The following is a 24,300-nucleotide window of genomic DNA, read 5'->3' on the forward strand; positions in this document are numbered from 1 at the left end:
ATGATGTAACTAAGCAAGCAGAAAAAGCCCAACAATAGCCTGAACTCCCAGCAGGTCACCTCTTCTCACAAAACGAACACTGGATGTTAGCATCTTTACTTACTACTATCAATGCTCCTGCCAAATCAAGTGAAATCAAATTTAAATTTCAGAGCATGTAATTTAAGTAATTCAGGAACTTACTCAACATAGACATCCATTTTTTCTATGAAAAATACCTGTGAGAACTCTTTGCAGATATGAATGAATAAAATATTGAGATAGATTTATGTTTTACAATAATGATTAAAATAGTCAATACAGTAAAAGAAGTTTCACAAATGAAGTTCTGCAATCCCATCCTTGCTAAGCACAAACAATTGTGTCTTAGAAGTATGGGCTCTCCATTTTCTACAGATCATTGAGAGGCGGTTCTTGAGGAAAAAAGAAAACACATCAAAATGCAGTGAAATGCATTTTCACAGCCAGCCTCAAGCCAACAAAGAGTTAAATACCCAGGGTTGCTCAGTAATGAATGCTTAGTAAGTTTGGCCAAGGAATATCAAGTAGACACCAGGGCTAGAGTAACTGCTAAAGGGATGACCTCGTCGAATCTCATTTGCATAGAAATGAGATGCTGCAAAACACTGGGTCTGGAACAGCAATGCTGACTGTCTCTAACCCTGCTTTATTTTGTGGTGACTTTAAGCAACATTGTCTTCCAAAGTAAGAACAAAATTTTTCAGCGGTAGGTCTGGGTAGATGTGTCTATGAAATGGACTGCACTACCATTTGCAAAGACCCTACTGAGTCAAGAGCAGTCTGAGTCTGCTGCACTTTGAACAAGAGCAGCAGAAAAGAACAACACAAACTTTCAAGGATGCTTCCAGGTAAGTTGCCAACTGATGTATGCTATTTGAGCCAATGATAATGCATGTCTGCTCACAAACAGACAAGCCAATATGTCGATAAGATGAGCCAAACTTACTCCCAGTGTATCTGTTGCAGCCTGAGGCTGTTTTGTATAATCATGTGAAAGCTTTCCATCACATTCAGGAGTTGTTTTTGCTTTGTCTACTTTATTCTGAGCACTGTGCTTGCAAGTGTTATTATCATTAAATACTAACAAGGGAGAGGGGACTTTTACCCCTACCGCTGAAGAATGCCACTTCTTGTCAATACACTAGCGAAGTCACACACACAGCTATGGTAACAAAAGGGACAAGAAATAGCAGCCATTGTACAGACAGTGACAAACGGCAAAGACATAGAACAAAATGCTTAAGTTCTACTTATTCTTAATAAACGAACAAACAAAAAACAAACATGTTTCCAAGCTTAAAATGTCACAAGTTTACTTCTTTCCCAGTTCTATGCATCACATTCAATGTGCTTTTAAAACAGAAAAAACAAAACAAACAAACAAACCATTAATTTGCTTCATAATGTCTTGGACATGCAACTTACCCAGATTGTTTCACAAAAGAATGTAAAAAAAGGTTTTTTTATTTTCTTCTGTCACTATGTCGAGCAAAAGTCCTCAAATCCCTGTGACACTATTCCAAAAGCATAAGCAGCAACTCTTACGTTAGTAATTTTGATAGGACCTCAAATTATTCACCAGACATTATGAATCTACTTTAGGCAATGAGATTAATATTTCAGTCAATCCTCTCCCACAAAACAGGAAGCCTTTTAGTAATGACCTTGGACCAGATAAGAGGAAAGTCAGAAAAAGCAGGGTCTATGCCAGAGGGTAATTGTTTTCAAAGATTCTTTTATGCAAATAAGACACCTAATCAGGCTAATGCAATTTTCTACATTTTTATCTTCTATTGTTTTTATTCACATTTATCTGAGAAGCCAAAAACAAAAGCAAGACAAACCATAGATATTTCCAACTTCCTATCCAAATCTATCCTGGGGAACTACAAGAAAGGCACTGGAATGCATGGCTCATTTTCAGACCCTGTTTCTAAAGTTAGTCTACCAGATAGTAAAGATTCATGGGGGAGAGAGGACACCCTGTGCATTAGAGCCTCCTTAAACTCTACTTTCTTTTGTGCTGTCACATGACCTAGAAGGGCAAAGCCATTTTCAGAAGAAAGCATCTGGACTGTGATTTTCTGTGGGAACTCAGTGTGCTTCCAGTTGCCCTGGGTGTACACTCAAATTTTAGAAAGCTGTTGGGGCTCAGAACAGAATACCCCAAAGGACAGTGCCTGGAAATAAACTTGTATTTGAATGAATTGAAAGGGTCTTGGAAGGGATGGTCTCTAAATTCCTATTGTCTCTTTTGTTCCCTGAGTAGATCACAAAATCAGATTTCTCTTTCCCAAGGTGGTTATGGAATCTACATATCCTCTTTGTCAAAGCTAGCTTCAAAACTCAGCAATGTAAGTCTAACTTTTCCCCCTTTCCATGTTAAGACCTGGCCATAAGGGATTTTTCTGACTCACATGGTAAATAAAAGACCCCCATTTTAGAGGCATCTACCACACAGAAGAAAGGAACATGGGAGGCTAAGAAGAATCTGAGGAAACAGGCCTTGCTGTGTATCCCTGACTCAGTCTCCTACCATGAGATCACAAATCCACAGAGTGGTCATTCTTAATCAGCTCTCAGTTAGGAAGAGTAAGAGGGAAAAGGAGGGAAGAGAGAGACAAAGAGACAGACAGGCAGGCAGGTAGGTAGGCAGACAGAGAGATTGATAGACAGACAGACAAATGAATGGACAGAAAGATGGGCAGACAAAGAGAACTTTCCCTGGGTTTCTGGAGAACACACAACCATGTGAAAGTCTGAATGAATTTTTATGTTTCCTATTTCTGAATTTGACTTCATTAACTATGAAAGCTGGGAACATATTTTTGTTCCCAAAATTCATAGTACATGTACCACGTATTCATACCCAAAATGTTTTAGATGCTGTAGTCTAGACACAGCATCTGTTTCCATGGATTACTGTAACTATAGTCAAGCTTTGGACCCACTAGAAACCCAGTTCAGAAAAGCTAGAATCCTGACTCCAACACTTCTTAAACCAGGTCATCTTCCACACATCAAACTCATCAGGTGGTCATAAAAAACTACAGCTTCTCCACTTCAAAGCTAACTACAAATCTTAGCAATAGAACTCAGACTTTGCCTACCTTCTGCCTGTGTGTGTCAGCATCCCATCTATTAAGCAGAGGTGGAGATAATATGAACCTAGTGGGTTTTAGGAGGCGGACTAGAGGAGACACACAGAAGGCTCTTATCAATATTAGTTCCTGTTCATAAATGCAAATACCAGGAAAAACGGTACAGATGTAAAGTCCTAAAGTCATGAGTCACTGTAGCTAATATTGTCAAGAGCCTCCTTTCCATAGTTTCCTAGGATCTGAGGGCAGCTCCCAAGCAGGGAATTTCAAATTGTTCTGCTGTTCAAGATTTTCTAGGCACATCCTCCCTGACTCAAGCAATCTCATGTTAAAGCTAGTACAATGAAATTGCCATTTTAACTATGACACAGAATTTTATCTTTTGTCATTCCTGTCATTCCTAGGATAAGGGCACAGTAGCTCTGTGCAGACTTCCTGGACCCAGATTTTCAGGAACAAGAACAGTGAACCTTAGGCTATTGTACAGACTAAGGTGAAACTATGGGGTATGAATGCTTCCCAAGTTTCAAGAGTCCAAACCACCACGCAGTCTCTTCCAACACCTCCAACTAGACTGACACCTATCTGAAATACCAAAGGCATTTCTCAAAATGGTAGGTGTGTCAGTTTTATTCAAAAGCGTTGTGAGATGAAACTGAGTACTTTGATGGATAAGAAAATCAAAATATCATTCTGTCTAGACAAAGCATATAAAATTTTCATTTACTTCCAAAGTTGAAAACACTCAACTCTCAAAGATATCTCTAGTATAACCATTATCATACCAAGTTTCTCTTCATGTACATCCAAAAGCAGTGATTCTCAATCTTCCTCTTGCAGTGGCCTTTTAGAACATGTTGCTCATGTTATATAAGGTGACCCTCAAACATAAAATTATTTTGTTGCTACATCATAACTGTAACTTTGCTACTACTATGAATTATAATGTACATATTTTTAAATGTTTATTTTATTTTTATTAATTACAGTTTATTCACTTTGTATTCCAGCTGCAACTCCCTCTCCCATCCCCTCCCAATCCCACTCTCCCTCCCTCTTTTTCTACTATGTTCCTCCCCCAGTCTAATGATAGGGGAGGCCTTCCTCCCAGTCCCTCTGACCCTAGCCTATCAGGTATCATCACAACTGGCTTCTTTGTCTTCCTCTGTGGACTCCTAAGGCTGCTCCCCCCACAGGTGGAGGTGATCAAAGAACCAGCCCATGTTCATGTCAGAGTTCATGTCAGAGACAGTCCCTGTTCCTATTATTGGGAACCCTCTTGGATACTGAGCTGCCATCGGTCACTTCTGTCCAGGGGTTCTAAGTGATCTCCATTCATGGTCCTTGTTTGGACTAACACTCTCAGAAAAGACCCCTGTGCCCAGATTTTTTGGCTCTGTTGCTCTCTTTGTGGAGCTCCTGTTCCCTCCAGGTCTTTCTATCTCCTCCTTCTTTCCTAAGATTCCCTGCACTCTGCCCAAAGTTTGGGTATGAGTCTCAGCATGTTTTGATACCCTGCTGGGTAAAGTCTTTCAGAGGCCCTCTGATCTAGGCTCTGGGCTGGAAATATGACTCAGCCATTAAAGGCTAAGCTCACAACCAAAAATAATGTACATATTTGATATGCAGGATATCAGATGGGGTCACAATTTACAGTTTGAGAACTGCTTTAAGAGATTAAGGCATTTCAGTACATAGAGAACTTCTTATCTAGTTCTGACTATTGTGATCAGGAGAACTTGGCTTCAAGCAATCATGTGCAATCCAATAGTGATAGAATCAATTGAAATTTGAATCCTATTAAATTTCTAAACGATACTGCAAGGTCCAGGCTCACAGTGCTCATGGACTAACTTTCAGATTTACCCCAGATTCTGAGAAAATGTTACAGTTCAATTACTAGAATAAAGGTTTTGTGTGGATAAGAGCTTTAGGATCAAGTCTTGACCCTGAATAGATAAAATTTATAACCTTAAATCTGTCCCTACCTATTCTATTATCGTCTGTACAGTATTGTTGCAAAAATATACCCTGCAGAACACAAATGATGCTAAATCTGGAACAGAAACATACAAGCAAAAAGCCTAAGGCAGCCACTTTTTTCCTTCCTGGATTTCCCTTTTCCATAGCTGCCATTTAAAACTTTCAGAGAATACTTGAAAGTCTCCCAAACATCACCTAATGCTGAATTAGGCCAGCATCACACATCAATCCATTTCACAAATATTCATTGGGAGTCTATTTTGTGATAAGAACTACTAAAGGGAGGGGTGCTTAGGAGGGAACAGAGAGAGTAAGTACATTATCCGTGGTTATACATTTCCACTGCTCCATTTTAATTATTACAATGCCTTTTTCACAACTGGAAGAGGGATGCAAAATCCAAATGGGCTGAAGTTTTGGGAAAATCAATTCTACTTCACCAGTACCCACTGGAACTCAGTTCTGATCAGAGACACTAATAACAAGCAAAAGTTATTAGCAAGACCAAGAACAATAAAATGTTTCAAGCCAAACAAAAAGGAGGACTTCCATCAGCAAAGCTGTTGAGAAGTAGCTGTTGGATCTCAGTCACCACTGAGCCATTGATGCAGTCTGCCCATATATTCTCTTTCCAGTTGAGTGATAACATCGATCATACCATTTAGACACAGCACTCAGAACAGTACAGCCTACCCGGAAATCTGCATGGAGGCAAAGGCTCAAATGCCCTTTCATGGAAAGACCTGCAAATTAACTCTCTGCCTTTTTAATTACTCTCCATTACTTTCCCACTATTTATAAGGATTTTCTTTTTCTTTTGCATAACAAAATCCAACTCTAATCAATACATGCAGTATATCCCAGCTGATTAGTGTAATTCTTGCTCCAGCAGGATGTTGGAGCTGTGCCAGGCTTACCTAGCACACAATTAAGTATCTGTAATGCCTGCTGCTGCCCAGCAGGCCTTGTGAGCTAATAGGGAAAAGCAGGACTGGCATTTGCCTCTCCCAGCCCCCATGTGCCCTCTCTCTCACTCTCATCTGCTTATGGGCACGTACAGAGTGTGGCTGGAAAAACACAGGCTCACACCAACCCAAGAGGCACAGGAGTATGCAAAGCCGATCTTCACAGTCCAACTCATCATATTCTCATTTCAGTAAATCCTCCAAGAAAGAACATATTTCTCTCCCTGCCTACAGTTCCAACAACGAGCTGTGAACAAATGCTAAACACAGCAAGACTCGGGAATGTAAACTTACCTAAATCTATTATGCTCGCTGCACCTTCAAGCCAATTCTCAATAAGCACAATTCACTTAAAAAGAAATTAAGAGCATAGCATATTTCTCATGCTCTCGCAGAGTTGATGTTAATGAGATTTTTGTTTGTTAAGACAAATAGTGACAACATATCTGAAAGGCAATCTTTCCCAATTTCTATTCATTCAAGAAACAGTTACTGAACATTTTCTATAACACAACATTCCCGAGACACACAGCTGGTTTTCGTTGGTTTGAACAGCCTGGCCATCAGATAATGCCTGTCGTGCAGCATAATTTTTTAAAAGGAAAGATTTTAAATTTAAGAAGATGCGAATTCTAACTGATTCTCTTACTATTGACCGTGTCACTTCTGAAACCGTTTACATAAGTGTGAGCTTAGTGGTGCACAGATATCGTCACCTCCTGAAGCAGGGTTGTTTTGCCCACAATGTCATAGCCAGTTATGAATTCTCAGTGTGCACTCGATTTTCTTAACCCCTAATGGGGTGTGTGTGGACAGTAACATGGTGAGGTAATGGTTATTCCACAGCATTTGCAAGTGTCGCAACTTCTAATTACTAATTAGAAAAGCCTCCAGGGGTCCTTGCAGTAGCATTCTTAAGTACGTGTTCTTTGCTCCTTGACATAGAGGGAGCTTGCCTCTGAGAGGTATTCCTGTTTTATCTTTTGAACATCTAACTCCGGAAAAACACACCATGAGGTAGATAATTCTTGTATTCGGACTTTCTTGCAAGCAATGTGGTGCTCTTGAAGGGTGAGCAACAGCCACTCCCACCTGCCTCTTTGGTTGCCTTCACCACATTGGATGGGAACATTCAGGGAAGCATCATGGTTCTGACTGATCAGTCAACAAGGCCTGAGCATATAGGCTGAAGGACTTTCCTTTTAGACACAGAATGCAGAGCTCAAATACCTATCCTGTAGCTAGGCTTTTGGCTGCTTTATTGAGTTCTTTTCCCTACCACCCTCTTCCATCCCTGTTCCTTCCAATCCCCTAACCCTGAAAGGCTGACATTCTTCAAAATCTTGATCTTTGAGTGCTAATATGACACCATGAGTGGAAAATTCTACTTTATAAAACTTTATTTCATGTACAAAACAAAAAAGTAAAGGAATCCCAAACCCGATATAACTGGGACTTCAGATCATTAACATTCACCTTCTATAGAGTATAATGGGAGCCTGAGTACAGAGACGTGAGGACACAGAATGGGAAGTATAGACATGACCTTCATGAAGGCACAAAATTAATCAGTGACCAAAAGACTTGGGGATGGACATGGGAGAGAAGGCACAGACAAGAGAGCACAGGCCTTCAGTCAGCAAACATGGGACTTGGGAAGGGACAAAGTGATCAAGAAGCAACCACAAAAGAAGAAGAGAAAAAGAATGAGCAAGACCTCAAAAATCAATATGGGGCTGGAGTGATGGCTCAGAGGTTAAGAGCACTGGCTGTTTTTCCAGAGGTCCTGAGTTCAATTCCTAGTAATCACATGGTGGCTCAAGATTATCTATAATGATATCTGGTGCCCTCTTCTGGCATGCAGGTGTATATGCAGGCAGAACACTGTATACATAATAAACAAATCTAGAAGAAGAAGAAGAAGAAGAAGAAGAAGAAGAAGAAGAAGAAGAAGAAGAAGAAGAAGAAGAAGAAGAAGAAGAAGAAGATCATCAATATGCAGTCTCCATAGTCTAAAAATTGGATCAATCTTATTTAAAACAGGATCAATCTTATTTAATGCCTTCACAAACAACCATAGAAGCCCAGAGATATAATGCTGGGTTGGATTATCCTGGCCTCTTTGTCAAGATAGTCTTAAACTTTATCATTTTCTCAGTATCTCTACAGGTGGACATTTTCATCTTTGTTAACAGTTCCCACCCCATTCTGAGACAAGGTCTCTCTATGTAACCTTGGCTGGCCCTTCATAACCTTAGAAGTCCCTTCATAGAGCAGGCTGGCCATAAATTCATAGAGATCTGTCTGTCTTGTTTTCCCTACTTGCCCTCCACTTTGATGATTTTTCTCAAAGTAATATGGAAAATTCTTACACTGTAACTCTTCCTTAGGAAACGTAATGTCCACAATTAAAATTTAAGAACCAGATGGATAATTGAGAGATAAAATATTCTTTGCTTTAAGATGTAGTTTGCCAAATTGTGAGGTTTCCCTAATTGAATACATATAGAGTATAATTTGCTTTGGAAAAAATGTGATATATACTCAATATTTTATGACATGGCTATTGTATAAAAGCAACCTAGGCTTATTCACTTTGATTATTATAATAAACATCGATGAGCTCTAAGAGGGGAAAAAATCTCATAAATACCAATATCGTTCCCTCTTTAGAGAAAAGGTATAATATGTTATTAATTCTACTATTTAACAAAACTATACAGAGTGTAAATTGTACTTACTGAATATACTGCTGAACACAGTTTGTGAATAACACGATTAACCCAAATAATTACATGCACACAGTCTACTCCTCCAAAATGAAAGACAATGGTCTAATCACTGGATAATTCAAAGCAATGTAAGAAATACATGTTACTTTATACGTCCCTTTCAAAATGCCAACATTGGCCAATTTTCTTTTTTTTTTTTTTTACATTTTATTTTATTTTATTTTTATTTTTAGTTACATTTTGTTAACTCTGTGTCCCAGCTGTATCCCACTCCCTCATTCCCTCCCCAACCCCACACTCCCTCCCTGGTCTCCTCCCTGCCCCTTTCCAAGTCCACTGATAGGGGAGGACCTCCTCCCCTTTCATCTGACCCTGTTTTATCAGGTATCTTCAGGGCTGGCTGCAAAGTCCTCCTCTGTGGCCTAACAGACTGCTCCTCCCCTGGGGGGGGGGGTGTCAAACAGCCTGGCCAATTTTCTTATCCTGATCTCTCCTGAATGTGAATCTAAGGCTTCTTGTAAAATTCTAGTGCCTTACAAGCCAGTTTTACTTCAATTCACCATCTTTCTGAATGGGTTCGCACACACATAGGTCTTTCCGTTCTCCTAACTGATAAATAACATAGAAGATAAAGATAAAGTTTGGAAAATCAGGTGCCATGTTAATTTAATATGAACCAGGCAAAATATTAGTCACAGATAATAGGTGTACTCTAACTATACTTTCCCCAACAAGATTGCAGGTGTGAAAAGCGGGCACATGCCATCAGCCTGACTAAAAGTGTGATGTGTTCTTAGTTCAACCAGATTATAGATGATCTACAATATCTACAAGACATATGGGATGCTGAGTTGCTTTTAAACAGTTTCTAATTAGAGGATATACCTGGGAAGATCAACTAAAAACTGTTCAAGAATTAGCTGCTCACAGTAACACCAGTATGGAGGATGTCAACTTTTAGGCTGTCAGCAGGTCCCAGAAGTCCTCAATGGTTCTGTAAAGTTCTCCTTGACTATTTTGTTACTGGCATTCCCAGGCTTTCTCTGTACTAACCAAAACATGCTCAGACATTTATGATCATCAAATGCAGTTCAAAAAGAAGTAAGTCCCACGAGGATAAAAGACAAGGAATTTTCCAAACTCCGATAGAACTGGAAAATTTTCCTTGCCAACAATCAGAAATAAAAATGATTTGAACCACTAAACCATCAGTCAGAAATCATAAAGGATACAGAAAAAAATAAACCTGATTATAAATGATGCCATCAAATAAATATAATACTGAGCCTGTCACCACAGATATGAAAATTATTGCCACATATTACTTCTGATTTTCTGGAATGAAAAATTCTACCAATGTTCCTGTTTTGCTTCACCGCACACGCCCCACAGAGGGACTAAAGTTGCCTAGGGCCCTGGTCGTATTCATAGTGTTAGGGGACATATGTGCTTACTGTATGGGAGTAGCTAGCAAGCTGAGAAGGAACATCATTTTGAACTATTGCAAAGACGGAGCAGAAGAAGGCCTAAAGAAAGAGCAAGAAAAGAAGGACAAGGGAGAAAAGGAAGAAATAAGAGAACACAGGGCTGAAGTCATAAACACAACATGGCAAATGGTCAAATTGCAACAGCTGAGAAGTTTCAAAAGATTATGAGCTTCTACTGAGATGTGCTTCAAGATAAACCGCAATCCTTGTTCATCAATTAAACCATTATGTAGAGCATCGGGATACGGACACCAGGCTTCAACATTCTTTAATTGTGTTCAATTCTAGGCATCATAATTTCCATCTAGTTGACATTCTGAAGTGCCTTTACAGCCCTATGAGACTGGCACTGGGTTCCCAATGGAGATACCACACACTTCTGAATTTTGATTCATCTGATGGGTATAATGAAATATTATTATTGGGTGAGAAACATTCACACTCCATTCCCTCCACCATGCCAGCCATACAACAGCCATGTGCATCTGCCCATTTTCACGTGCACATTTTTTTTTTTTTTGATGTGAGGCTCTCCACAACCAGGCTTAGCTGAAGACACCTTGGAAACAAGTTGCTGCTTGGCTTGTGTGGGCTCCATGAATCACTTGTCTTGATTATCCATTTATCCTATCAGCCACTATTGTCCTTCAGTTTCCACTGATGGACAAGTACAGACACCCAAACTACTCCTAAAAATAGATCTCAGAAGTCCAAAATATTACTTATACACTTATAATGTCACCTACAATAGATATTCTAAGTCTCCAAAATGTCCAAAGATTCTTCTCCTACCAAGATAGCTTCATTAGACATCTAAAGCAACCAAGCCCCCTAAATGCTCATGTTTACAAGCAAACAAACAAAACAAAACAAATTCAACAACAACAATAATAACCCTGACATTTATACTGTCATTAATCACAGTTTTCCCTAAATTTAATGAGTGCCATGTCAGGATTTAAGATGTTTGTATTAAGTAATATCCAGTGATATTTAGTTGTAGTGATAATTTGGGGTATATCTCAAAGCATAAAGCATCACTTAGCTGCTCCAGAGGTCTCTTTTCTGACCTTGCATGGTATTGAGAAGACCATATTTTTCTCAGTCTTTGGTCTGTAATTTTGTGGCCATCCTTAAGATACAGTTCCCCTTTTAGTCAAGTCTCTGTGGCTATGCCTCCTTTAACATTTGCACTTATGTCTAGAATCACAGAGAAGGAACAAAGAAACGAAGAAAAGAAAGGTCAGCATTAACAAACATGCGGAGCCCTGTTACATTCAGGAATTGGGATCACATGGTAGCCGTTAACTTTGTTTTTATTTATTGCATTGTCTTTTCAGCTGAAATGTAAGCAACAAAACTAACTTGTGAAGTGTAGAATACCCTTAAAGTTCTCTGTACCACAGTTAATTCTATGTTTGTAGCTAAGTCTCAGGTATACAGGGATAGGAACTCAGAATATACAATGTACACTTCCATCCAGTCTTCCAGACACGTTCCAAAATCCCCTGAGTTCCCTTTAAACTTGGCAATGTAGACAACCACAAAAGGATAATAGGGAAAGGGTTGGATAACTCTGAAATCCATCATAGAATATCAAATAACATCCCAACATTCTCTGTAGCCTGTGGCTGTGTTATATATTCAGGCTTGATTAAAATTAATAAGGGATAATTGTGGGGTATCTGATCAATTCAGTGTGGGGTGTGTGTGTGTGTGTGTGTGTATTTTAACTGGGGCTTCTATTGCTGCAACAAAACACCATGACCAAAAAGCAAGTTGGGGAGGAAAGGGCTTATTTCACTTATACTTCTAGATCATAGTCCATTATTGGAGGAAGTCAGGACAGGACCTCAAGCAGGGCTGGAACCTGGACCCAGGAGGTGATGCAGAAGCCATGAATGGGTCTGCTTCACATAGCTTGCTCAGCCTGCTTTCTTATAAAATCCAGACTAGCAGCCCAGGAAGGCACCACCCACTATGGCCTGGGACCTACTCCATTGATCACTAATTTCTAAAATGCCTTGCAGCTGGATCTCATGAAGGAGGCATTTACTCAACGGGGCCTCCTTTTTCTCTGATGACTCTAGCCAGTACTATATATATATGTGTGTGTGTGTGTGTGTGTGTGTGTGTGTGTGTGTGTGTGAAATTATAGGAGAGTAAATTTATTGGGTAAGAAAACTGTTGAATTGAACCATGCTCACTGTATACCCCTCCTAAAACTTTATATTCATATTCACTCACCGTCTACCCCCTACTCAAGGTTCCTGCTCATTGTCACTCTCTTTTTCCAGTTAATAATTGCAAATGTTCTGATTTCCAGAATGGATCTATGGCTGTCTCCCACTTTCCCATTAGAACGATAATTCAAAGCTAGGAAGGTTGCTTTCACACTGACATGTGACAGGGTCTGGATCACCTTGGAAGGAGTCTCATTGAGGGATTAGCTAGATTTGGTTAGACTGCAGGCATGCCTGTGAGGGATTATCTTAATTGGGTTAAGTGAGATGGGAAGATTAATCCTGAATGTGGGCAGTGCCATTTCCTGGTCTTGCCCTTGGAACGAGAAAGAAAGGGAAAGCTAAGCATAAGTATTTGTTCTCTCTTACTTGACTATGGATACAATGTGACCAATTGTCCCTAGCACCTGCTACTGGAACTTGACTGTAATCTGGAACTGTGAACCTGGTAAAGAGTTTCTCCCCTAAATTGTTTTTGTCTGAGAGTTTTATCACAGCAACAAAAAAAGAAACAAAGATTCAAAGCAATGGGTGTAGCTAGCTATTCTTTGAATCTTATAAGATAGAAGTAGTTTCAGTAAATATTGCTGAAAATGATGCAGAATAAATGAATTCTGGGAATGATGGTATAAGCCTTCAATCCTAGCATTTGGGAGACAGAGGCAGGAAGACCCTTATATAAATTTCAGGCTACATACCAGGGTCTTATCTTAAAAAAAAAAAAAGAAAGGGTGTTCAAGTGATACATAAAACAGTGAAAGATTGGGTAGAAACAAATGACAGTGAAGTTAGGGTGTAAGAAAGAGGGAGAGAAGGCTAATTACCTTAAAGTCTACATAGCTTAGTATAATTTGAGACACTAAAGTCAGTCCTAAGACCTGTCCAGGTCCCCTTTCTAAACTTTGTGTCCAAGAAGTCCCTCTCCGGAAATCTTCCAAAGTTTTTTGTATCACTGTATAACACCCTAGTCATACTGACAGGAAGACCACACTTTGATCATAAGATTGACTATTGTGTTTTGAAGTCAGTTCTCCATTTCCTCTATTCTCTATTCTCTAGGAGCACACCAGGAAACATACTCTCAAATTGGCCTTCTCACTGAGGTGGGGGTGGGGAGGACTGTTGTGGTGGAAGAGGCCAAAACTGAGGCTAGCCTTATAATTCCACTTGAATACGTAATTGCTAGAATGGGTCATTTGTCATTTTATGTATAGTTGACTGTCAGAAGCTGAACCAGAAGAGTTCAATCCACCAGACAAGTTCTTAGTACCTTCTCAATCAATTCGATCTGTGGCATTAAGCTGATTGTTTTAAGGGCCAACTTCTCTAAGAGAAGAATGGAGAGAGGAGTCAGTGGGGAGAAAGCTTATTAGATGAGAAAGTAAAATCACCGAGTTTGACTAGGGCTGAGTCAAATGAACCCCAGGCTTCCCAAGGAAGCTGTCACATCATGGATCTTCATGTTCTCAGCTCTCACATTTGGGTAAAAAGAAGCAGACAATTAATAGTTTAAAAAGAAGAAGAAAACGAAGAAGAAAAAGAAGAGAGGAGGAAGATGAAAGGAGGAAGAAAAGGGGAATAAATGACAGGGAGGAAGTAAAAGAAGCTAGAAATCTTTGTTAATAAGCAACAGGACTACCTATGTTCCCTGATCTGTGGATTTTTTCCTTCCAGAGAAACTAGGCAGGAGACCAATCTTTCCTCTTAGGGTTGTTAACTCTCCTTTTTTTGAGATTAGCTTGGGTTTTATGTGTCTCAGGCCTGTAACTTACTATGGACTCTTGGATAACCTTCAACTTCTTATCCTCCTGCCTCCATGTCCTGAGTGCTTAGTATACACGCCTTTATTTTAAGTGCCCTTTCCAACTCTAGTGTCTCCACAATCAGCAAAGATGGGGTTCATCAATACCACTTCAGCAATCAAAGAAATCAATGGAGAGGAGGAGGCCAACTGAGCCGAGGAGATGAAGTATACTCAGTGTTCTTGCAGGAGGAGGAACACTGGAAGTGACTCTCAGAGGGAAGCACCAGGCATCCCCACTAGTATGGGTCCTCTCTTGTCTACCTGGACAAATCCAAGGCATGGAGATACACAAGACCTAACTCTAAAAGAAAAAGCCACCGGGTTGTTGGTCTGTGAGGATCCACTAAAACACCTTAATACACAGCCCCCCCGATCACCCGCTGACTTGTGGGTTATGATTGAATAATCCTCCTAGATGGCAGTTGCCTGTTTCTTTCCATTTGACAGGGATGATAACACAACCTTATTGAGCAGTCAGAGGACCCCTGCTTTACAAAAAGCTGTGAGCTAGCAAAATACCCATGTAAGGCACAGGTCAGTGGGTACCCCATCCCCACTCTCGTTTATTGCTACTCGTTTCATTTCTTAGTAGCTCAGCATAAATGTAATTGCTACTTAAGAGACTGACTGGGTCCTGACTACTTAAAAATTCCCAAAATGTGTCTGCCAGGAACCCGAATAAATAAAAATTGAAAGAAGGGGAGCGGGTGGCGTCAAGGCTGGAAAGCCAGTCAGTCAACGGTCAACAAATACTGGCTGTGAAAATCCTGCAGTGATGAGAGATGGAGCCGGCTCAGCAGCTGACCAATTTCTGATCTCCCAGCCAGCTGTCTCTCACACAAGAGTTCTGTATGGCTCAAACATGAAGACGTTATTATAACACGGACAGTTCTGGGAACTTTCTCCTCCCAGTGCGTAGAAACCGAGTCCAGCATCATTCATTGTCCAAGTTCCTTAGACAACAATGGGGGCTCCTAATCGGTTTTAAATATTTGGTTTAATTCTATAAAACAACGTTTCTCCCTATACAATGTTAAGGAAAAAAAAAAAAAACTAAAACAATTAAACTCCTCACCCATAGCAACCCTACTACCTACAAATCATATCAAGGAGCAAAAGTCATTGTGCATTAAAAAAAAACTCTTTGTCTTTTGGCGTCCTGTTTCCCTCGCGTGCTTTTTATTAGTATTATTATTCTCCTTGTGCAACTGTCCAATTTTAGAATAAGGAAAAAGGGCGGAGGCTTGGGGGTGGAGGATAGAAGCCATCAGTGACCAGCAATTTTTAGGAGCCCGCATCATTTCTATCGCTCAGTCTGTTCCCTCTCTTCTTTTGCTCTTTCTCCCATCTCCTGCCTTTCTTTCCGGACGAGATTCAATCTGCGCATCAGACTGAGCTCCCTCCCCCACCTCCCATCCCGGCCCGCTCGAGCATCGAGCATCGGGTAACTCAGAGTTGGACGCTTGCAGCAGCCAGGGAGCCCGTGGCTCCATCCACTCTGAGATGCTAGCCTCTCAGATGCGGGTCTTCAGTTCCTAGATGGCAGTTCGCCCTTTCCATCGCCTGAATCAAGGCAGCTTCGCCTGCAGTATGTCTGGCCTGTTTTGTCTTTCCACATTTATCTTAACTCAGCCCGGGTGCAATCAAATCCTGGCAACAAAGCCGGGAGCTCAAAGCCACAGAGGTAGACTGGCGGCCAGCTCCCCGCCCCTCCTCCCACCGCCCAAACTCGCCTTTGAAAAGACAAGCGTCCGGCCAGAAAATTAACGTGTCGGTGGAACGGAGGCTAAACGGCTGGGACGCGAGTGTGCACGAGGGCTGTGGGCTTTGCTGTTTTCTTCCATCCCACCCTTTAAACATCAAGGCCAAAAAGCTAGGAAACCGCTCCGGACAGCCGTTCTGGGGCCGACCCTGGTGAGCGCATGGCTCCCGCCCGGTGCCCTCCCCCATCTGGTTGAGCCGGAGAGAGCGGGTGCTTGGCGCGGTTTGTCTGACACTTGTAAATGGAAGTGGGATCCAACTTGGAAGCAAACGCGCCAGAGTCTGGGGGCGGGGAGGAGGGGGAAGGCAGAGAAAGGATTCTCCCGTCCTTAGCCTAATTTCCTGTCTCTCCCTCGGACCTCTGTGACGAGGGTTCAGGGAATACCCCACGCCGGATCCAGGTCCCCAGGGCAAGTGGCGGCGAAGTGGGTCTCCCCCAGGGAGGCTCCGGCCACAGGCTGCCCTGAGTCTGCATGCCGGCGCTTCTAGCTCCTGGGGTCTCCCAGCCTCCAGGGCAACCTCACTGTCTCGACAACCTATCCCTACCTTCACTTTCATTTATGGACACCCCCATTACACGACTTGCTCGTTATTGTATCATAATGTGGGCACCATCGCCGGCACGCACGCACACCCAAGAGCGCCCCCTTTCCTCTGGCAGCTGCAGCCAAGAGCTGTGGCTTCAGCGCTCCGGGGAACACCCGGCCCTCTGCGTCTCATCCTCTCTCTCCGAGCGCACCACAGCACGCAAGAGCCGGGCAGAGAAAAAACGGCACAAGTTGCTTTCCTCCCAAATCTGATCTGGGTTGCTGTTAAAACATTTTCCGAAAACACACGCGACAGAAGTCAGCCAGGGAGAGAAACGGCGAACGCGTTCGATTGCTAAAAATCCCCGGGGTTTGCCACCTTTCGCCAGCCAGTCCCGGCCGGATGCATTTTAGCTCAGCGACCCCAGCTGGCCGAGTCCTCTTGCTCACTGAGCGCCACGCGAAATCCGGTTAGGCCCCCCTCTGCCACCTCCAGTCAGCTCCCTAGGGTCCCCAGCTGCACTCCATCAAGCCAACGGTTCCCCTCGCCCCCTCCCGGGAAGGACTCCGGGCTCGGAACAGTGCGCGTTCAACGCGCGCACGCGGAGCCGCAAGGGCGGTTCGGCAGCCCCGGGATAGTCAGACTCGCGCTATTATCCTTTCAAACAGCACAGCCGATCCTCCCGCCCGCCAAAAAGAATGCATTTGGGTCCATCTTCCTTGTCAAAACAACAGGAATCCTCTTCCCGGCTTCTCGGCCAAACTACCGTACCCGTACAAAGTCTGCTGTCGTTTAGTACCTTTCACAAGCCGGCAAGACGCTCAGGTGTGGGCAGAGGACCGGCGAACAGTCCAGGCTACCCTTCCTGCACCGTGGAAGTGGAGGCTGGGCTCTCGGCTCCGCGCATAGCCTCCTCTAGCACGCACCCAACTTGCGCCTCCGGGTCCTGCAAGTGCATCTATCGGCATCCGCGCCTCTTCCCACTAAGTGCTGCAAGCGCCAGCGACCAAGCTGACTCCGCCTGATCTCATCCACCTGCAGCCAGCGGCTACAGCTCAGTGCGGACCCGGGGCTGCGTGCCCAGACCCGAAAGCCCCCTCTCCTCTCGTTCCTAGCCCTAAACTTGATCAACTCCGCTGCCCATTTCCCGGCTCTTGCCGCAGGGTAGGTTCTCCCTGGGTTCCATGTGGTAGCGATAATGACCACAGCTCGCGGCAGCGCCCAGGCAGGAACTTTACAAGGTGAAAAGTTTCCTCCCCCACGCTCTCCGAGGGCTCCAGCTTGCCGGAGCACCCATCACAGCCTCTCTGTGAGCAGGTAGCCGAGGCTGTTCTGAGAAGGTGCGCTCCAACCGATGCACCATGCACCCAAATAAGCACGCCAAAAATCCTCACGCACCCTTGCGTCGGTCAGAGATGCTCTCCTGTCCCCGCCGCGTCCTCGGTGGCTTCCGTTCCAGCCTAGGGCGAGCTGGCCACCCCGCCGCCTCCGCCGCAGTGCCCGCCGCGTGCTCCCGGCTGAGCTGGGGCGGCGAGCGGAGGCGCTAGGCACTCAGGACGCCGCCGCCACTGCTGCGGGTTGGCGGGCGGAGGAGGGGAGTCGGAGGAGGATGGCGGCGGGAGGAGGGGGACCCGGAGCGAGGTCCCAACGCGCAGCCCAGATCACAGCGCAGCCTGCCGGGAGGAGCGGTTCTCGCGTCTGCTCTCGGCAGCCTTGCGCCGCTACTGCTGGTCTCGGGGCCGTTCGGGGTTCCCCATCGCGGCTGCCGCCGCAGCACTGCCAAGCCCCCAGCCTCGCTGTCTCCTCCTCCCTCCCGCAGAGCCGCGTCCTCCTGGGGGGGGGGGGGGGATGACTAGTGATCTCTGAGCGCCGCACGTAGACGAGGGGCTGGGGAGGAGGGCAGAGAGACCCGGTGGCCAAAGGGAGGACGCTCTGGACGCCTCGCCTGGGAGCTGGACTAATTTTAGAGCCGAGGCTTCCTCCAGCCCTGGCTTGACTGGAAGAACGCACCGAGGTGCGGGTGCAGAGGCCAGAGCCCGGAGAGCTCCTTGAGGTTTTCAGAGAGCGCTCACACACCACAGTCAATCTGCCCTGCGCTGCAGCCCGCTGCCTAGAGTGCACTAGGATTCTCTGGGCCAGATGAAGAAACTGAGGCACGATGAGGCCAAGGTGGCTAAGCTCCTCAGGCTGGTTTGAAGCTCAGTGGGCAAAACTATCAAACGTTGTCTTCCCACGCATTTTCAGATTACCGGGATCACCTTTGTGTGGGAGGGAATTAGACTAAAAAGTAATGTGACTCATCACCCCCACCCCCACCCCATCTGAAACGCTGTGGGATGGGAAGACAGAATGAGGATGAGTGAATGGTCTCAGGGGAGTGAGGTGATTTCCAACTCCAACTGGAAGCCCTCTAGTTTCCGTAACTTCTGGATCAGGCTCACCAGTCTGAGGACTCATGGCAAACGCGCAAGCCGCCACCCCGTTATCCCACTACCCACTGCTGCAGTAGGCTAGTTCAGCCTTGGCTCCATGCCTCCGAGCTCTGAAACAGCCCTAACTACCTCCTGCCAGGCTGCACCCGCGCCAGGGCCAGCACCCCGCCCCACTCCCCACCCTCACCCTGTGCACTGCAAATCACATCTGTCTAAAAGCAGGCTTTCACCTCAAGGAGATGCCTGATTCCGAGAGAGGTGCTGCGGGCCTGCAGATATGCTCTGTGGAGAAATTCGCTCCTTATTTTGACCCCTGAATTTCTCTTTGGGGAGCAGGGCTTGTCGCTGCTAAAAGTCTTTGTCCTTAGTCAGGCCCTTTGAAGAGCTCCTAGAGTTTACCTTTCTGGTCTTCAGCTCTCAAGCCTGCGGCCTTAGTGCTCCAAAGAGTCCTCCACTCTCAGTAGGTGGGAAGTTCTCCTTGAAAGCCTTCTGAGACCTTCTGCACTGCCTTGACTGCCCCATAAAGCACTCTGCATGCTCTGGTCGCTTGCCTTGAGCGGTTAATGGAAATACTAAGGAACACTGACAGCTCCCCATACATCAACTAATTCCAGGCCAGAAGCATGGTGCTATCCGGGCCTTCGCTGTCACAAAGGCCAGAAGAAAACTTACCTGTTCTCCAATTATGTCTTTTGCATAATTTCATTCTGACTTGATTTTTCATTCAGGCACATTCTTGGGCATTAAAAGTTTATTGCCATATAAATATGCTCGCGATGTGGTGTATTCCTTGTGACTGACCCAAGGCTGCTAACATTACATCAAAGATTATAATGAATTGAGCATTTCTCATTCCAGTGCTTCTGTGGAAGGACCAGGAGTGCTCCCGCCCGAAGCCGCCACTTTGGGTAGAGTCAGCTGGTGGGTGGTTGGCTCCTGGTGTGCTCAGGGAAGTGATGTTGGCAGCAGAACAAGCCATCTTCCACCTCCTTCCTGGGAAGCTGGCCAGGTAACTGGAGAAGCAAGGATGCTATGGGAGTCCAAAGGCTCTCCTACGCCTCAGAGGCACTTTACCTCTAAGTGCAGAAATCTGTCTAGCTCTCTGCCTCCTGCCCTCAGGCAGTGCCTAGGTAGTAAACAGTCTCTACTCCCAGGGCAGAAATGGACCACGAAAACCTGGGGGAAAAGGACTCTGTGCAAAGGGGTGGAACGGTTTATTCAGTGGCACATCCTTTGGTTGGTTCAGATTTGGGGGAAGCAAGTGATACTTGTTGATATCAGAAAGAAAACATCTATTTTTATAACATAAGCGACTATGTACCTTTGATATTGAGGCCACATCACTGATAAAACTATGAACTTAATGAATGAATCAAAGAGATTTATAATACTTAAATTTCCATCCACGGTACCCTGTACAAATCCTAGTGCAACAGATAAAGTTATTAAATAGTCAAAGAAGAACCCACCCAGGGGTCTCATAAAGTGTCCAGTGTAAATGGAAAACTAGACATGGAGGAGACTGGACACTGAGAAATCAGTAGTGAACAGGATATGCACGAGCCTCTGCCACAGATGGTGGAGGCAGGTATGTTCCACACAGCTTCTGGGGTGGTCGTGTTGCAGGAAGCTGAGGTCAGCTTGGGTGCACACACTCTCCTTCCCTCTGATTCTGGCCCTCCAGCTCTCCTGTGCTCCTGGAATCACATTCACACACACACCCTAGAAGTTTTTCCTGTGAAAACATTTTAAGATTTATTTTTATTATTTTTATTTACATGTACCTGTACACCTGTATTGATGCCACAGGACATCAGATCCCCTGGAGATGGAGGCAGTTGTGAGCTGCCTTACATGACAGGGGACCTGGGAACTGGGCTAGGTTCTCTGAAAACATGTAATCTGAAACACTTAGCCACCTCTCTAGCCCTATCCTTCCCTCCAGCCTCTCCAGTAAGTCTTATGTTGCAGCACTCTGCTTTCTGGCAATCCCAAGCTAATTCATCACCACCATTCCCAATCATCACTTACTTTAAGCAACTGCCAAGTTATGATTCAAAGTATTGTTTGAATGGATGTATATGATCACACAGATATGCCCAACTTTCTATGTAGTTAAAAGGCTTCTTTCAGTAATCAGTCCTCATGTTCTACCCAACCTGTTCATCTTGTTGAGTTTGTCTCTTGATCAGGAAGATTCATCTGGTATGTCATCTGAAGTGAGGCCTATCTTATTGTTAACTCTGTAAACAATGCATTATTTAAAGAATAATTAGATAACTGGATGGGATATTTAGGGCAGTGGTAGAATGTCCTTCCCTTGAAGTATTAAATTGAGCACAGATGACTTTAACAATATTTTGGGGACAAGATATAATTATGTTATGTATGTGTTGCAGACTGAATGTGAAACATCCCCCACTGGCTCAGTCCCCTTCTTTTAGTGTTAATCTGAGGAGTGGTAGGACCTGGAGCAGTTGAAGGCACACTGGAGGAAGTAGCCACTGCTGATTTATGGAAATGCAGAAGATGGTACTTCTAAAGCACAGACCAACTGCTTTCTGAATTCCCTACTGGCCCTTGTTCTACATGCTATAGACATGTCTTCTACCCGCCCAAGGTGAGTGCAACACATGCTTCTTTTGAACATGACGCTTAACTATCTTTTTACAAAGTTGTATTTATTTATTTTGTCAGTTTCACACATGCATGAAAATGCATTGTGAAAATATTCACCCCACCACCCTCTCTCATTTCCCTCCCAATACTTCAGGCTCCCTTCTTGTTCCCAATTAATCTACTCCTAATTCCATGGCTTCTCTCTCTCTCTCTCTCTCTCTCTCTCTCTCTCTCTGTGTGTGTGTGTGTGTGTGTGTGTGTGTGCAGATCTGTTTCACGCAGTCACAGCTGTTATTTTATGTGTTCATAGGTCCACATCATATGTATGAAGACAGTATTTCACAGGTCCTTTCCATCCTCCAGCTCTTCTAATCCATCTGTCTTCTTTTTCTGTAATGTTCCCTGCATCTTTGGGTGTGTGTGTGTGTGTGTGTGTGTGTGTGTGTGTGTGTGTGTGTGTGATATACATGTCATTTTTGAGGGCTAAGCATTCAGCAGTCACTTCAGGTGAATTTCTTACCATCTGACTTTATCTTTGAATTTTTCTTTATATCCAACTTGGGCTACAACTCTCCTTTACTTTGGCTAATAGATTAATAAATATAATAGCAGCCGTTTTATCTTATACCATCCTGTATTTTTTAGTTGTTCTTCCTTACCTTTTATTTGTTTATGTTCATTGATTCACCTCTCCATTCAAACATTATTTTTGAAGAGCTATGTACTTAGCTCTGCTAAATGCTAGGGATATAATGAGTTATCTACCTTCATGGATCTTGAGTTGATTTAGAAGTCACCATTTATCAAAAGATGTTGTAAAATAATGTAGCAGTGACAGAGGCTGCAGGCTGAATGATTTGGATTGTTCAGTCACAACCCTCGTGAAGAGGAGCTTTTCATTCCTCTCCATGTTCTACTCATAAGTTAAATACAACATTACCCAGGTCTGATGATAGTAAGAGATAATTAGGAGTGTACTTATTCCATACTTTGACATAATACTGTAAAGACAAATGTTCTCTCTTACCCAAGTATGATCAACTCCCGAATCCCACTTTATATTTTTGTACACTTTTCCTGGTCTTCCATTGAACTTCTTTTTTCTCAAACATCTTGAGTATTGTTTTCATTCAAAATTATTATCTTAAAACCTTTATTATTATTATTATTATTATTATTATTATTATTATTATTATTATTATTATTATTGGTTTTTTTCAAGACAGGGTTTCTCTGTGTCACCCTGGCTGTACTGAAACTGTATTTGTAGACCAGGCTGGCCTCAAATTCACAAAGATTTCTCTTCTTCTGCCTCCGGAGTGCTGGGATCAAAGGCTTGCATCACCACGACCATCTAAAATTCTTTTTGTAATTTTTTTTTTGCTGTTTATCTATTCAGTTCAGTACAGTGAATACATTATGAATGGAATATGCTTATGTGAATAGGTTTAGGAAGGCCACATTTGAGGTATTCCTCTACAAAGAAACAATCTGAGCTTAAGATAACCCATGAGGACTTTGAGTATGACTTGCTCTTGTACCAAAGGAAAAATTTCCAAGCAATTTAAAAATGAGATCTATGCTGTTTTTCCATTTGTCCATCTCACTGCTGTGCTACCTTCAGTGTCTACTACCAAATTATTTACCAAGTGCAGCTGCCCAAAAATATCCTGCGTACAGATAAAAAAAGTGTCTACTTGTTAAAAAAAAGAAGTACATTATTTTCCTCCTCATCCATTGTTAAATAAAGTTAAACAGAAATACATCTGAAGCAGGAGTTGTCAAAACCAAAGAGAATGAAAGAAAATAAAGAAAAATTATATTAGACTAATTGTCTTCTCTCTCTCTCTCTCTCTCTCTCTCTCTCTCTTTCATTTTCTTTTCTTTTCTCTCTCTCTCTCTTTTTCCTATTTCAATTTTCTTCCTTTCTTCTGGAGGCATGGTTTCACTTGCCTTGCTTACACTCTGCTATACAACCAGGCTCGCTTTGCTAGCTGCCCCATCTCCCAACTGCCGGCATCAAAGGCATGTGCCATCATGTACATCAGGTCAACTAGTTTTTATTTGATTTTAATTGAGGCCAAAAGGTATTAAAAGTATCAATATATCATATTGTCTTAAATAACATTTTGATGCCATTTTCATTTTTAATTCATGAAAATGGCCATTTACCTGAATTTGAGGAGTATTTTGGCTAAATAATTCAGAATCCATTTCATTTTACCAGCACACATGTTAGGAATGAATGTCAATGTGTTTTCTCGAAACTGCATCAAGGTATTTTCATAAGGAGATTCTCACCACGGACTAGTGTCTGAATGTCTGTGACACTGTTGGCAAAAAGTGACCACAGCACCATTTATGGCTGCTCTGAGAACTTGCCATTCACTAATAACCAAATAAGACGGCTCTTTGTTCGTGACTTTGCAGAAATTCCTTATTCAAGGAGTTGAAAAAAGGGTTCAGAGTTGTTTTGCCCTTTCACTTCCATGCTGGGGTTTCCCACATCTATTAAGACAACAAGACAGCACCACAGACATGTTCGCAGGCCAATGTGATCCAGAGACAATCCCTTGCTGGGACCCTCTTCCTGGGTGACTCCAGGTTGTGATAAGCTGACATTT

General features: G+C 43.3%; 1 protein-coding gene across 1 annotated transcript in view; it reads right to left on the bottom strand.

The window, feature by feature from the left end:
- Fat3 (FAT atypical cadherin 3) overlaps positions 1-18,059 on the bottom strand; it is a 595,719-nt gene extending 577,660 nt beyond the window's left edge. The window contains exon 1 of the mRNA XM_055615501.1: positions 18,024-18,059. The gene's annotated coding sequence lies outside the window, so the exon portion shown is untranslated. The remainder of the gene's footprint in view (positions 1-18,023) is intronic.
- Between the last annotated feature and the right edge of the window lie 6,241 nt (positions 18,060-24,300).

This window comes from Psammomys obesus, unplaced genomic scaffold (genome assembly GCF_907164565.1).
Source record: "Psammomys obesus unplaced genomic scaffold, mPsaObe1.curated_primary_1811, whole genome shotgun sequence".
NCBI classification, from domain to species: domain Eukaryota; kingdom Metazoa; phylum Chordata; class Mammalia; order Rodentia; family Muridae; genus Psammomys; species Psammomys obesus.